This window comes from Microtus pennsylvanicus, chromosome X (assembly GCF_037038515.1).
Source record: "Microtus pennsylvanicus isolate mMicPen1 chromosome X, mMicPen1.hap1, whole genome shotgun sequence".
Taxonomy (NCBI): Eukaryota; Metazoa; Chordata; class Mammalia; order Rodentia; family Cricetidae; genus Microtus; species Microtus pennsylvanicus.
Window position 1 is genome coordinate 96,348,356 of NC_134601.1, and position 15,987 is coordinate 96,364,342.

A 15,987-nucleotide genomic window follows, 5' to 3' on the forward strand; every position below is an offset into this window, starting at 1 on the left:
ATTCTGGAAAAGATTCAGAAATAATGATGATTCTTGAATGTTGGCTACTCCATGATGACTCATGATGACTGTGGTATTTATAAGTCCAATACGTATTAGTTATTTGTTGTCTACACTTTCTCTCCTGCCCAGTCCTTGTTCTTCCCAGTTCCTGCAGTCATTAAGTCCCAAAGTAATAACACAGAGGTCTACATTAACTACAAACTGATTGGTCCATTAGCTCAGGCTTCTTATTAACTCTTATAACTTACATTAACCCATTATTATTGTCTATGCTAGCCACATGGATTGGTACCTTTTTTCAGCAAGGCAGGTCACATCTTCTCTTTTGGGTGGCTGGGTCATGACTGCAGAGGGAGCTTCCCTTTTCCTAGAATTCTCCTGTTTTCATCGACCCAACTCTACTTCCTGTCTGATTATCCTGCCTATACTTCCTGCCTAGCTACTGGCCAATCAGCGTTTATTTAAAACATAATTGACAGAATATAGACAATTCTCTCACACCACTTCCTTCGCTCTTTTTTTTTTAAAGAAGAAAATCCATTGTCCATTTTTTGGAAATGTGGGTGTAGTTTTCCAGGCTATTTCCTGCTGGTTGGGTGTGCTGATAATCTTATTGGGACCTAAAGAAAATTTAGAATTATGATCAAGTCCTGACTGGAGTATCTTGTGAGTATTGATCATCTCAGGCAGTAGTCTTAAATCTGTTCTGGATGTAGAACTCAGACATCCAGACCATCTGTTCATACGAGAGATATCTCAGGTGGTCTTCCTTGATCAAACCTGATTTTTCTTAACTCAGAAGGAATCCACAGCCTCTCATTTCCTGTGGAAACAAATGTGAAATCTCTTCTCCAAAGTAACATTTTTACTTCAATTTTGAAGTCAAGGTATTTTCACAATACATATCTTGGATTAATTCAGCAGCATTTATAAGCAAATAATCTTTTGGTAGCTGTTGCTCCTTCGTCAGCTTTCAAACAATTCAAAGAGAGCATGATAACTTATAGTATCAAGATTCTCTGTGTATTTTCCATGTTTACGCGGCTTTATTTTGAACTCTATTTCTTTTATTTTTAATTTTTGGCTTTTTGAGACAGGATTTCTGTGTATCTTTGTCCTGGAACTCACTCTGTAGACTAGGCTTGAACTCACAGAGATCCATGTTTCTCTGCTTCCAAAGTACTGGGATTAAAGGTGTGTGCTGCCACACCTTGAATTCACAGAAGGCTAAACTAGCCTTGCCCTGTAGTCAGACTGATAATTACCTTAAATATCACAGAGTGCTCAAGAACAGGTTTAAGCTCCTACACTAAGGCTACCCACCCAGAGTGGTGAGTGCCTGCCTACCGGGCAGGCCTCAAGGTCCCCTGTAAGGGAGCCCAGGCACCTTCAGCTAGTGCTCCAGGGTCTCCTGGATCCTGCCCTGCCTGCCCCGTTCTGTTCTGCCTTTTGTCCCTGTATCATTGGGCTACCAGGCGGCCCTGTTTAGGTGCTGAGGAGTTCCATGTGGACAGGTGAGTGTATGCTATCCAGGGGCGGATTGTCCCGGAAGAGAGCACAAACCCCCCTCCCCCAACTCCTTCTGCAGGGCTGTCTTTCTTATGCATGACCCAGTCCCCCAGTCCCCCCCCCATCCCTGCCCTGCTGTATGCTAGGACCAGTGCTCAAGAACAGTTTTAAGCTCCTACACTAAGGCTACCCACCCAGAGCGGTGAGTGCCTGCCTACCGGGCAGGCCTCAAGGTCCCCTGTAAGGGAACCCGGGCACTTTCAGCTTGTGCTCCAGGGTCTCCTGTGCTCTTCTGGATCCCACCCTGCCTGCTCCGTTCTTCCTTTTGTCCCTGTATCATTGGGCTACCAGGCGGCCCTGTTTAGGTGCTGAGGAGTTCCATCTGGACGGTGCTTCTACACTGAAGATATACACCCAGAGAGTCAGTCACAGCAAAGACTGGATCAAGACACCAGGCCTCTCCTGGCTCCATTTGAAGGAAGATATGGGAAGGTGCAAATGCAAGAATTCCTCCAACAACCTGAAAGGCACCATGACATCACCAGAATCCAGGGATCCCGAAATAAGAAGAATTGTACACCCTACTCCAGAAGAATTAGAAGAAATCAACTCAAAAGTGAATTATATGAAAATAATAGAAGACCTTAAACAGGAGATGAAAAACTGCCATAAACAATTAGAGATTACGAACAAAAAGGTAGAGGAAATGAATAAATTGCTCAAAGATACCCAAGAAAACCAAGAGAAACAAGAAAAAGCAATCAAACAGGTAAGGGAAGCGGTCCAAGACTTGAAGAATGAAATGGAAGTAATGAAGAAAACACAAACCGAGGGAAGAATGAAGATGGCAAATCTGGTTAATGAACAGGAACTACAGAGACAAATACTACTAACAGATTACAAGAGATAGAAGAATGTCAGACACTGAAGATACCATAGAGAAAATAAACACACTGATCAAAGAAATCAGCAAAACCAACAAATTCTCATCACAAAACATTCAGGAAATATGGGACACAATAAAAAGACCAAACCTATGAATAATTGGGATAGAAGAAGGAGAAGAAGTACAGCTCAACGGTCCAGAAATTATATTTAATAAAATTATAGAAGAAAACTTTCCCAACCTAAAGAAAGATATTCCTTTGAAGGTTCAAGAAGCATACAGAACACCGAACAGACTGGGCCAAAAAAAAAAAACCAAAAAACAAAAAACAAACAAACAAACAAAATCTCCTCGCCATATAATAATTAAAAGACAAAACATACAGAATAAAGAAAGAATATTAAGAGCTGGAAAGGAAAAAGGTCAAGTTACTTATAAAGGTAAACCTAACAGACTTACACCTGACTTCTCTGTGGAAACCATGAAAGCCAGAAGGTCCTGGATAGATGTACTGCAGAAACTAAGAGAACATAGATGCAAGCCCAGACTACTATACCCAGCCAAGCTTTCGTCCACTATAAATAGAAAAAACAAAATTTTCCAGGCTAAAAACGAATTCAAACAATACGTAGCCACAAATCCAGCCATACAGAAAGTAATAGAAGGAAAATCACAAACCAAGGAGACCAACAATGACCACAATAACTCAAACACCTAGAGACCCTTCACCAACACAAATCAAAGAAGGGAAACACACAAACTCTACTAGTAAAAAAGTGACCGGAGTTAACAACCACCGATCATTAATATCACTTAATGTCAATGGACTCAACTCACCTGTAAAAGGCACAGGCTAAGAGATTAGATACGAAAACAGGATCCAACATTCTGCTGTTTACAAGAAACACACCTCAACCACAAAGACAGGCACTTACTCAGAGTAAAGGGCTGGGAAAATGTTTATCAAGCAAATGGACCTAAGAAACAAGCAGGTGTGGCCATACTAATTTCTAACAAAGTTGACTTCAAACTTAAATCAATCAGAAAAGATGAAGAGGGACATTTTATACTCATAACAGGAACAATTTATCAGGATGAAGTCTCAATCCTGAATAACTATGCCCCTAATATAAAAGCACCCACGTACGTAAAAGAAACATTATTAAAACTCAAGGCTGCCATCAAACCGCACACACTAATAGTAGGAGACATCAACACTCCTCTCTCAGCAATGGACAGGTCAATCAGACAGAAACCTAACAGAGAAATAAGAGAATTAATGGAGGTAATGAATCAAATGGAATTGACAGACATCTATAGAACATTCCACCCAAATAGGAAAGAATATACGTTCTTCTCTGCAGCTCATGGAACCTTCTCGAAAATTGACCAGATACTCGGTAACAAAGCAACCTTCCACAGTTACAAAAAAATATTTGTAACCTCCTGTGTTGTATCAGATCGCCATGGATTAAAGTTGGAATTCAACAACAATGCTACCCCCAGAAAGCCTACAAACACATGGAAACTGAACAGTCAACTACTGAACCACACCTGGATCAAGGAAGAAATAAAGAAAGAAATTAAAATCTTCCTTGAATTAAATGAAAATAAAGAAACAACCTACTCAAACTTATGTGACACTATGAAAGCAGTCCTGAGAGGAAAGTCTATAGTACTAAGTGCCCACTTAACGAAAACAGAGAAAGCTCACATTGGAGACTTAACAGCCCGCCTGAAAGTTCTAGAAAAAAAAAGAAGCAGACTCACCTAGGAGGAGTAGAAGACTGGAAATAATCAAACTGAGGGCTGAAATCAACAAAATAGAAACATAGAAAACAATCCAAAGAATCAATGAAACAAAAAGCTGGTTCCTGGAGAAAATCAACAAGATTGATAAACCCCTATCCAAACTAATCAAACGGCAGAGAGAGAATATGCAAATTAATAAGATCAGAAATGAAAAAGGGGACATAACCACAGACACAGAAGAAATTCAAGAATCATTTGATCTTACTACAAAAGCCTGTATGCCACAAAACTGGAAAATGTAAAAGAAATGGACACGTTTTTAGATAAATACCATATACCAAAGTTAAACCAGGACCAGGTGAAAATTCTAAATGGACCTGTTAGTCGCGAAGAATAAGAAGCTGTTATCAAAAACCTCCCTACCAAAAAAAAAAAAAAAAAGCCCAGGACCAGATGGTTTCAATGCGTATTTCTACCAGAACTTCCAAGAAGAGCTAATACCTATACTGCTTAATGTATTTCACAATATAGAAACAGAAGAGTCATTGCCAAATTCCTTTTATGAAGCTACAGTCACTCTGATACCAAAACCACACAAAGACTCAACCAAGAAAGAGAATTACAGGCCAATCTCACTAATGAACATTGACACAAAAATCCTCAACAAAATACTGGCAAACCGTATCCAAGAACACATTAGAAAAATTATCCATTATGATCAAGTAGGCTTCATCCCAGAGATGCAGGACTGGTTCAACATATGAAAATCTATCAATGTAATCCATCATATAAATAAACTGAAAGAAAAAAAAACATATGATCATTTTATTAAATGCTGAAAAAGCATTTGACAAAATTCAATATCCCTTTATGATAAAAGTCTTGGAGAGATTAGGGATACAAGGGTCATACCTAAATATAATAAAAGCTATTTACAGCAAACCGACAGCTAATATCAAACTAAACGGAGAGAAACTCAAAGCCATCCCACTAAAATCAGGAACACGACAAGGCTGTCCATTTTCTCCATAGCTCTTCAATATTGTGCTTGAAGTTTTAGCAATAGCAATAAGACAACATAAGGGGATCAAGGGGATTCGAATTGGAAAGGAAGAGGTTAAACTTTCATTATTTGCAGATGATATGATAGTGTACATTAGCGACCCCAAAAACTCCAGCAAAGAACTCCTACAGCTGATAAACACCTTCAGTAATGTGGCAGGATACAAGATCAACTCCTAAAAATCAGTCTCCCTCCTATACACAAAGGATATGGAAGCAGAGATGGAAATCAGAGATGCATCACCTTTCACGATAGCCACAAACAGCATAAAATATCTCGGGGTAACTCTGACCAAGGAAGTGAAAGATCAATTTGACAAGAACTTTAATGCACTGAAGAAAGAAATTGAAGAGGATACTAGAAAATGGAAGGATCTCCTTTGCTCTTGGATTGGAAGGATCAACATAGTAAAAATGGCAATTCTACCAAAGGCAATTTATAGGTTAAATGCAATCCCCATCAAGGTTCCATCAAAATTCTTCACAGATCTTGAGAGGACAATAATCAACTTTATATGGAAAAACAAAAAACGCAGGATAGACAAAACAATCTTATACAATAAAGGAACTTCTGGAGGCATTACCATCCCTGACTTCAGACTCTATTACAGAGCTACAGTAATGAAAACAGTTTGATATTGGCATAAAAACAGAGAAGTCGACCAATGGAATCGTATAGAAGACCTGGATTTTAACCCACAAACCAATGAACACCTCATTTTCGATAAAGGAGCTAAAAGTATACAATGGAAGAAAGAAAGCATCTTCAACAAATGGTGCTGGCACAACTGGATGTCACTCTGTAAAAGAATGAAAATAGATCCATATCTATCACCATGCACAAAACTCAAGTCCAAATGGATCAAAGACCTCAATATCAATCTGATCACACTGAACCTGATAGAAGAGAAAGTGGGAAGTACCCTATAACATATTGGCACAGGCGATCACTTCTTAGGTATAACCCCAGCAGCACAGACATTAAGGGCAACATTGAATAAATGGGACCTACTGAAACTGAGAAGTTTCTGTAAAGCAAAGGACACTGTCACTAAGACAAAAAGGCAACCCACTGACTGGGAGAAGATCTTCACCAACCCCGCAACAGACCAAGGTCTGATCTCCAAAATATATAAAGAACTCAAGAAACTAGACTTTAAAATGCTAATTAACCCAATTAAAAAAATGGGGCACAGATCTGAACAGATAATTCTCAACAAAAGAATTTCAAATGGCCAAAAGACACTTAAGGTCATGCTCAGCCTCCTTAGCAATCAGGGAAATGCAAATCAAAACAACTTTGAGATATCATCTTACACCTGTCATAATGGCTAAAATCAAAACATCAATGATAACCTTTGCTGGAGAGGTTGTGGAAGAAGGGGTACCCTCATCCATTGCTGGTCGGAAGGCAAACTTGTGCAACCACATTGGTGGTGCCCCAGTGTGGCAGTTTCTCAGAAAATTCAGTGTAGTAATAGGAGTGGAGGGGCTGTGTACCCAGCACCCTGGCCGCCTGATAGCTTCCGCCCCGAAATAATTACACGGACACGGTATTCTTTTAAACACTGCTTCCCCCATTATATCTAGACTCTTCTCGGCTAACTCTCGCACCTGGAGTCACCCATTTCTAATAAGGCGTGTAGCACCCCAAAGTGTGTTTACAGGGGTGATTCTAGCCTACATCCATCCTGGGTCAGAGCTTCATCACGTGTGCCCAGGAGAGGGGAGCATGGCCTCTGCTCCAGAGAGCAGAGCTGTCGAGTCTGAGCTCACATCCTCTTCCTCCTAGCATTCTGTTCTGTTTACTCTACCCACCTATGTTCTAACCAATAAAATGGGCCAAGGCAGTTTCTTTATTTTTTAACCAATGACCTTCCTCCATCATTTCCCCTTTTCCCGTTTAAACAAAAAAAAGGAAGGCTTTAACTTTAACATAGCAAAATTACATATAACAAAACAGTTATCAAGTAAAATTTACAATATTTATATCTATTTTATCTTTATCATAACTAAGGAAAACTATAACTATAACTAACTATTCTTCAACTCCATCAAAGACTCCAGAAAGATACAATATTACCTAAGCAAACAAGAAATAAGCAACTTTCAAACTGTAGAATTGACAGAGACATCTCGCTGCCTTGACAGTCACTCAAAGTTTCTCTGTACCGTTGGGGCATCCATCTTCAGCCTTCAGGCCCATAGTATCCAGCAGATATTTCCATGAAGCAGGAAATTTCAAAGTCAGTTCAGTCACTATCTGTTGTGTCCTGCAGAATGTCTTACAGACTCTTTAATGAATCAGGAACCCCGAAAGATCATCTCATCTTTAGGCAAGTTCAGTAGTCCTCTCTCTGCGGGTTCTGTGTCCAGTTTATACAATAGTCCAGGCAAGGGCAGTTTTCTTGCCCAAATGGCTATCAAACTCCATAAAGAGCCTCTTCGATGTCCAGCTTCCTTTTGAAGTAGATTGGTGTTGCCAGAAGCAGACGTGTCTCATTGTCATGAAAAAACCCTAAGTTATTAAAACATTTAAAATGCCATATTCTATAATCTTTGAAAAATATGAAGAATGCCTAACTAAAATATATCTATGTACATCTAGAAAATCTTAACTAACATGACTACAAACTTGACTATTATTGATTATCCATTAACAACCTATATACATTACATTTTTAAGTGAACTACACAATCACAATACCTTAATGAAGATCAAAAATACATATATATATATAACAAAATTGACCTTAAATCTCTATCAATCAATCAAAATCTATACTAATGCAAATTATTCATATCTATATCATATCTACCCCCTTTAAATGTAAAAGAACATTTATAAACCATATTTGGGAACATGGGTGCAGTTTTTTCTCTCCAAATTGCTTCCGGCTGAATGGGGGCGTCGTTAATTAGATCTTTCATGGTATAACGTGTGTGCTAGTTTCATCTCAGTTGGCAGTTGGGCGAAGCAATTTTCTGAAGGTGTTCACACCAACCCTTCAGAAGGGCGTGGTCCATCATACCATATTGGGATAGAAGCAATCCACAGACTCTCACCCTCTGTGAAAACAAAATAAGAAACTCCTTTCCAAAGCATCATGTCCTTAAATTCAAATTTCAAAGTCAAGGCATTTTCAAAGTATCTATGTTGGATTAGTTCAGCAGCATTTATAAACAAATATCTTTTAGCAGCTCTTGCTCTTTCTTCAGCATTCAAATAATTCAAAGAGAGCATAATAGCATACAGTATCAAAATTCTCTGTGTTTTTTCCATCTTTGTGTGCTTTATTTTAACCTCTATTTTGTTTATTTTTACTTTTATTTTTTGCTTTTTGAGACAGGTTTTCTGTATCTTTGACCTGGAATAACTCTGTAGACCAGGCTGTCCTTGAACTCTCAGAGATCCTTCTGTCTCTGCCTCCCAGGCACTGGGATTAAAGGTGGGTCCTACCACACATTGAAGTCATAGAGTTCAACTCTGAGGTCAATCTACCCCTGTCTCCCAAGTGTTGGGATTAAAGGTGTGTACTACCACACCCAACTACTCTCTTTCTTCCTTTTTTTTTTACTTTAATAACGTTAACGTTTAACATGCATATATTTTTAACACACTGTAAACCATTTAAACATTTTCTTTGACTTTGAATCTTTCTTTTACTGTATATGTCTCTTTTTTGACCACATGAGTCCTTAATTTAGCAAGCAATATCAGTAGGATTAAAGCCATGGCTTTGCCAGCTCGATCCAGTCCATTCCTTAGCTTTCCAGCCTCATGGCTGAGGTACTGGCTGTAGCCATGTTTACTGCCACAACTCTATGGCATTTCAAGGTCCCTGCCAGCAAGTAAGTTGCAGCAGCCTGTGCTTGCAAACTGCACGAACTGCCTGCATAAAAGAGTCAGAGTTTGCCCTGGCAGGACAGCCCAGAAAGCCGGCATTTTTAAACAGCGCAGCTTTTTTCCTGCTATGGCTGAAAACCGAAAAGCATGCATTTAACTTTTCGTGGCAGGACCTCTTAATGAGCTGCAGGGTTTTGCAGCTAAAGCTGAGTCAGGAAACCTCTCTTAGATGAGAGTGCTTGCTTGCTTCTAGCAAGCAGAGTAGACCCGAGAAATTGTTGCTACCAAAAAAACATGCTTTACTCTTTCCCAAGCTTTCTCAGGCTTTCAGTGGATTCAGTTGTGCACACATCTGGGCCCCATTCTGTAGTAATAGGAGCGGAGGTGCTGCGTACCCAGCACCCCGGCCACCTGCTAGCTTGTGCCCCAAAATAATTACACGGACACTGTATTCTTTTAAACACTGCTTGGCCCATTATATCTAGCGTCTTCTCGGCTAACTCTCGCACCTGGACTGGCCCATGTCTAATAAGGTGTGTAGCACCCCAAGGTGTGCTTACTAGGGAGATTCTAGCCTATGTCCATCCTGGGTCGGAGCTTCATCACGTGTGTCCGGGAGAGGGGAGCATGGCCTCTGCTCCAGAGAGCAGAGCTGTCGAGTCTGAGCTCACATCCTCTTCCTCCTAGCATTCTGTTCTGTTTACTCCACCCACCTATGTTCTAACCAATAAAATGGGCCAAGGCAGTTTCTTTATTTTTTTAACCAATGACCTTCCTCCATCAATTCAGGATCAACCTACCCCAGGATCTAGCAATACCACTCTTGGGAATATACCCAAGAGAGGCCTTATCATACAACAAAATTATATGCTCTACTATGTTCATAGCAGCATTGTTTGTAATAGCCAGAACCTGGAAACAACCTAGATGCCCCTCAATGGAAGAATGGATAAAGAAAGTGTGGAGTATATATGCACTAGAGTACTACTCAGCAGTAAAACACAATGACATGTTGAATTTTGCATGCTAATGGATGGAAATAGAAAACACTATCCTGAGTGAGGTAACCCAGACCCAGAAAGATGAATATGGTATGTACTCACTCATTAGTGGATTCTAGCCATAAACAAAGGACATTGAGCCTATAATTTGTGATCCTAGAGAAGCTAAATAAGAAGGTGAACTCGAACAAAAACGTAGTTATCCTCCTGGATAACAAAAGTAAACATGATTGCAGATTGTTCCTTCTTTAGTGTGTATGGTTCTTTTTAATTACAGTTATTTTATTTTAGTATTACTATCTCACTGGTGATCTTATGCTTTGTTAAAATTTTATCTTCCTTTTACATGATTTTAAAACTAAGAAGTAGCCATTTGTGGCTTATTTTGACATCCAAATGAACACATAGCAGATTTAATCCTCCTTTTCCCTACAAGAAGTGAAAATGAAAACAAATAAAAGTTTGTAAAAAGCATAATCCAGAGATGGCTCAACGTTTAATTGAAAATTTTTTAGCAGGAGGCTGGAAAATGGTTTAGTGTCTACGAGCATGTACTGCTCTTGCAGAGGACTCCAGCTTTTTCCCCAGCACCTATGTAGCAGCTTACAACCTTTTATAACTCCAGTCCCAGGGGATCCATAATCTCTTCTGACCTCCCCAGGTTCCTATATGCATGTGGTACACACATATACACTCCCACACACACACCTTTTCGTAAATTAAATAAATATTAAGAAAGAATTTGTAGAAATACAGTATAATATAATAATGAAAGTTTTATGTAGAACAAATAGATGAACTAAATGAAAGGTATGCAAAATGTTGGAAATGAAGAGAAATCATTTCTATTTTCAAATGGTATGATTTTTTAAAAAACTTTCTTCTTCTTTTCTAAATATGTCCATGTTTGTGTGTGTACATTTCATTTTACATACACATGAAGAAGAAAATGAGTATTGTTCCTCAGGAGCCATCATCTTGTATTTTGAGACAAGCACTCTCAATGACATAAGCCTTACTGTTTATACTAGGCTAGCTGGCTGCAGGCCTCTGTGTTTCTAAGGGAGCTTCACCGTCTTTGCATGACTTCTGACACACCTGAAGCTCTTAAGTTACTGGGTACAGCAAGCAGTACACGATAAAGGCTAAAGTGGTGGGGTAGGCTGCTTTCCTTCAGGAATCTGTCTCTGCCACCCCAGTGCTGTGCCCACAAGCTTGTACTACTACTTCTGATCTTTTTTTACTATGGGTTCTAGGGGATCAAACTCAGCCCTCAGGCTGTGGCATGCTCTTTATGACTAAGCTATTGCCCCAGCTTGAATGGCATTATTTTACATTACAAGTACACTAAGGAATGCAACAAACACTGACTCAATATAATTCTATAAAATACAGAATAATGATCAATTTTTTTTGTTTTTTCGAGACAGGGTTTCTCCGTAGCTTTAAAAAATGATCAATTTTTAAAAATAAGTTGGGATTCTATTCATTAAAAAGGAACAAGCAAAGAAATAATTTAAGAAGTGAACTTATGGTAGAGCTGGCGAAGTGCTTTGGCGGAGGCAGAGCGGAGGAAGGAGGTCGGTTTGGCGGCAACGACAGAAACCTGAGTCCGGGCAGGACGACCAACGGAGGGAGGCGGCATGTTGGTGGTGGGGCTAAAGAAACAATGGCAATGGGTTTTTGATCCTACTGCGCATAATGGCTTTGAGGGAGCCTAGGCAGTTTGGATGCTCACCTTACTAGACCTGGATGGAGGTGGGTGGTCCTTGGACTTCCCACAGGGCAGGGAACCCTGATCGCTCTTCGGGCTGACGAGGGAGGGGACTTGATGAGGGAGAGGGAAATGGGAGGCAGTGGTGGGGAGGAGGCAGAAATCTTTAATAAATAATAAAAAAGAAACAGTTCTACAAGGCGAGCCAGCTGGTCAGCGAGAAGGTTGGCAATGACTTCAAAGAGATGGGAAAGAAGGTGGATGTTACCAGCAAGGCCGTGGCAGAGGTGCTGGTCAGAACCATCAAGTACCTGCAACACAACCCATCCTCATGGGCTAAGCTGACGATGATGAACACTATATCGAAGATCCGAGGCCAAGTGAAGAACCCTGGCTACCCACAGTCAGAGGGGCTGGTGGGCGAATGCATGGTCCTCCACGGCAAGGAACTTGGCGGAGAGTCCAATTTTGGTGATGCCCTGTTGGATGCAGGCGAGTCCATGAAGCGCCTGGCTGAGGTGAAGGACTCACTGGACATCAAAGTCAAACAGAATTTCATCCACCCACTGCAGAATCTGTGTGACAAGGATCTGAAGGAGATCCAGCACCACCTGAAGAAACTGGAGGGCTGCCTGATGAGGAGCTGCGGCAGGCCCTGGAGAAGTTTGAGGAGTCCAAGGAAGTGGCAGAGACCAACATGCACAACCTCCTGGAGACTGATATTGACCAGGTAAGTCAGCTCTCAGCCTTGGTGGATGCCCAGCTGGACTACCATCGGCAGGCAGTGCAGATCCTGGAGGAGCTGGCAGACAAGCTGAAGCGTCGGGTGCAGGAAGCCTCCTCACGCCCCAAGCAGGAGTTCAAGCCCTGGCCGCGAGAGCCCTTCGACCTTGGAGAGCCAGAGCAGCCCAATGGGGGATTCCTCTCCGCCCCAGCACCCAAGATCACAGCTTCCTTGTCATTGAGATCAGCAGACAAGCCCTCCAGGACCCCCAGCAGGAGTCTGACACCCCTGGACCAGCCAAGCTGCAAGGCACTATATGACTTTGAGCCTGAGAATGACGGTGAGCTGGGCTTCTGTGAGGGCGACCTCATCACGTTCATCAACCAGATCGATGAGAACTGGTAAGAGGGGATGCTGCACGGCCAGTTGGGCTTCTTCCTGCTCAGCTATGTGCAGGTGCTAGTGCCCCAGCCTCAGTGACCACGCCTGCACCAACTACCTGCACATTGTGGCAGCAGTCTAATGCCAAGGTGCTCTAGAAAAACTAACGTTCCTCCAGGGGAACCTCCTCACTCTCCCAGCCCTGGGCCCCCCATCCTAAGAGTTGGGAAGGCCCACTCTGAGGTCCTATTGCTTTCCTGATGGTGGCAGCTTCCACCTGTTTCAAACCCTCTCAGCCCTTTGCTGGCGATGGGCCCTGGCCCCTTCTCCAGGCTCCCCAGAAGCAGGCGGGCCCTTGGAGTCCCCATCCTTTAAGCTGAGGCTGGCCAGTACCCCAACTTAACACACAGAAATGCTCAGCACCAGCTATACATGCAGAAGTGTACACAGCACACATGTGCACACCTCCCACGGAACCACAGAACCAGCCTCAGCCCTGCCGAAGGCCAAGCACAAAGGCCCCAAAGAGAGGACATTCCCAGGTCCCTGGCATTTTCCTTTGAGACAGCTCCATTGGTACCTGAACATGTGACCCTGCAACTGTAGGCTACCACAGGCAGCTTGGCAGGTCCCTTCTCCGACCAGCAGACCTGCCACAGCCCCAGCTCTGTATCATATTCTGCCAGGTGCCAGCAAGTGAGGCCTCCATCCTGGGCTCAATCACATTCCTCTCTACAGTGTTCCCACAACCTATGGCTCAACCCTGGCATGTGGGGCCACACTCCACATCTCCAGTGGGCAACAATGTCCTGCTCCAGCCCGGGCTGAAGTGATTTTTTAAAAAGTATTAAATGTCTCTTTTTACAAAAAAAAAGTGAACTTATTTAAAATTTCCACGGTCTATAAATGTAATCAAAAAACTTTCATTTCCATGTGATTGGATGATGTGGATAAACTGAAATATTTGGAAACTTGCAGATGTGAATGAAAAATGCTGCTTGGAATTTAGAAAATAATTTGGTATTTTCTCGTACTATTAGACCTAAAGTTACCATTTGAACAAGTAATTATACTTTGAGGTACATAAACAGAAGGGATGTAGAGGGACAACCATGACTGCACTATTTATAATAGCTCCAAAGAGGAAACAATACTATTACCTGTAAAATGATAAAATGTACTATTCAGGCTGCAAAGATGGCTTAGAGGTTCAATCCCTGTGGTGACCAAAAACATTTGTAACTCCAGGGCAAAGGGATCCAATGTCATCTTCTGGCCTCCTTGGGTACCAGATATTCATGTGGTACACAGACACACATGTAGACAAAACATCCACACACATAAAATAAAATCAAAATGTATTATTCAGTAATGAAGTAACAAATAAATATTATCACATTAATAACCTTTGGAAATGATGTGATATATAAAATAAGCCAGTTACAAATGTCACGCACTATTGTCAATATTATTTCATACATATAGGAAAATTGTATTTTAGAAATATGATTCTCAGCTGGGAAGAAGTGGTGCACGCCTTTAATCCCAGCACTCAGGAGGCAGAGACAGGTAGATCTCTGTGAGTTTGAGGACTCCCTGTTTACAGAGTGAGTTCCAAGACTGGTTCCAAAGATACAGAGAAACCCTGTCTCAGAAAAAAAAAGAAAGAAATATCATTTTCATGGATTGGAGCGTAAGGGTAAATAGAGAGTGTGTGATGATGAGTATGGAATTTATTATTGGGTAATAAAAGTGTTCTACACTTAGGTTTTGATGATTACACAATAATAAAATTAAATTTTCTGGAAATGTTGAATTATATATTTTAGTAGATAAATGTATGACAGTGAATTATGTATTATCCAATTTCCTACTATTTGCCTTAAGTTCCAAAATAAATATTTATAGTATTTATGTTTATTGAATACAATGAAAACAAGTTAGAGATGCAACTTAATGAATGGCTCATATAGTTTGTGAGTCATGGGACTCAAACTTGGGCCACTAGGCTTTGTTTGCGAACACATTTAGTCTCTGAGCCATGCCACTGACAACATATGTGTGTATTTCTAGTAGAACTCAGAACCTTATGCTTGCAAGGGATGCATATCAAGTCATAGCCTCAATTCCTTTTTATTATTGCCAGTGTTTTATCAAAACCATTATAGCTGCATCTTTGTTCTTTGGTTTATTTTGCCCTAATATATTTTATATTTTTCTAGAATCATGTTTTTTAATACTCTTTTTTTCTGTTTTTAATTTTTAAAATAAATTTATTTATTGATTTTACATCCTGGTTGCAGTTTCCCCTCCCTCCTCTCTTCCCAGTTACTCCTCATTCTGTCTCCATACCCCTAATCCACTCCTCCACCATTTATGTTTAGGAAAGGGCAGATCTCCTGTGAATATCAACAAAACATGGCATATAAATTTGCAGTAAGACAATATACCTCTCCATGTCGTAAGCCTGAGCAAGTCAACTAAGTATGAGGAATAGGGCCAAAAAGTCAAATAAAAGAGTCAGAGACAGCCCCTGTTCCCACTGTTAGGGGTCCCACAGTAGAACCAAGCTATAACATATATCCAGAGTGCCAAGGTAAATCCCACACAGGCTTCATGGTTGTCAAATCAGTCTCTGTGAGCCACCATGAACATATATCAGTTGATTTTGTGGGTTTTCTTGTGACGTCCTTGACCCCTCTGACTCCTACAATCATTCCTTCCTCTCTTTTGCTGGATTCCCCAAACTCCACCTAATGTTTGGCTGTGGATCTACATCTGTTTCTATCAGTTACTAGATGAAGCCTCTCTGATGAAAACAGGGCTACGTACCAGTAAGGTCACAGGAGATGGCCAGTTCATGCTACATATCTGCTATTGCTAGGAGACTAAGTTGGGGGTCATGCTTGTTGACATAGGAGATTGCCTTGTACCAGGTTTTCATATGATACCAAAATGCCCCCCTCTTTCCAGTAGTTTCTTTAGTATTCTTCTCTTGTTCCCTCCCCTCCCCCACGCACACAAGCTGATTGCTCATTTTCTCATCCTCATCTACCCTCAATCCACTCGTGAAATCTCTTCTATTTATCCTTCCCAGGGAGATCTGGG

The 15,987-nt window shown here is 41.1% G+C and overlaps 1 pseudogene; it reads left to right on the forward strand.

The window, feature by feature from the left end:
* Positions 1 to 11,988: 11,988 nt before the first annotated feature.
* On the forward strand, positions 11,989 to 12,978 carry LOC142840732 (endophilin-A2 pseudogene; annotated as a pseudogene).
* Positions 12,979 to 15,987: the final 3,009 nt, after the last annotated feature.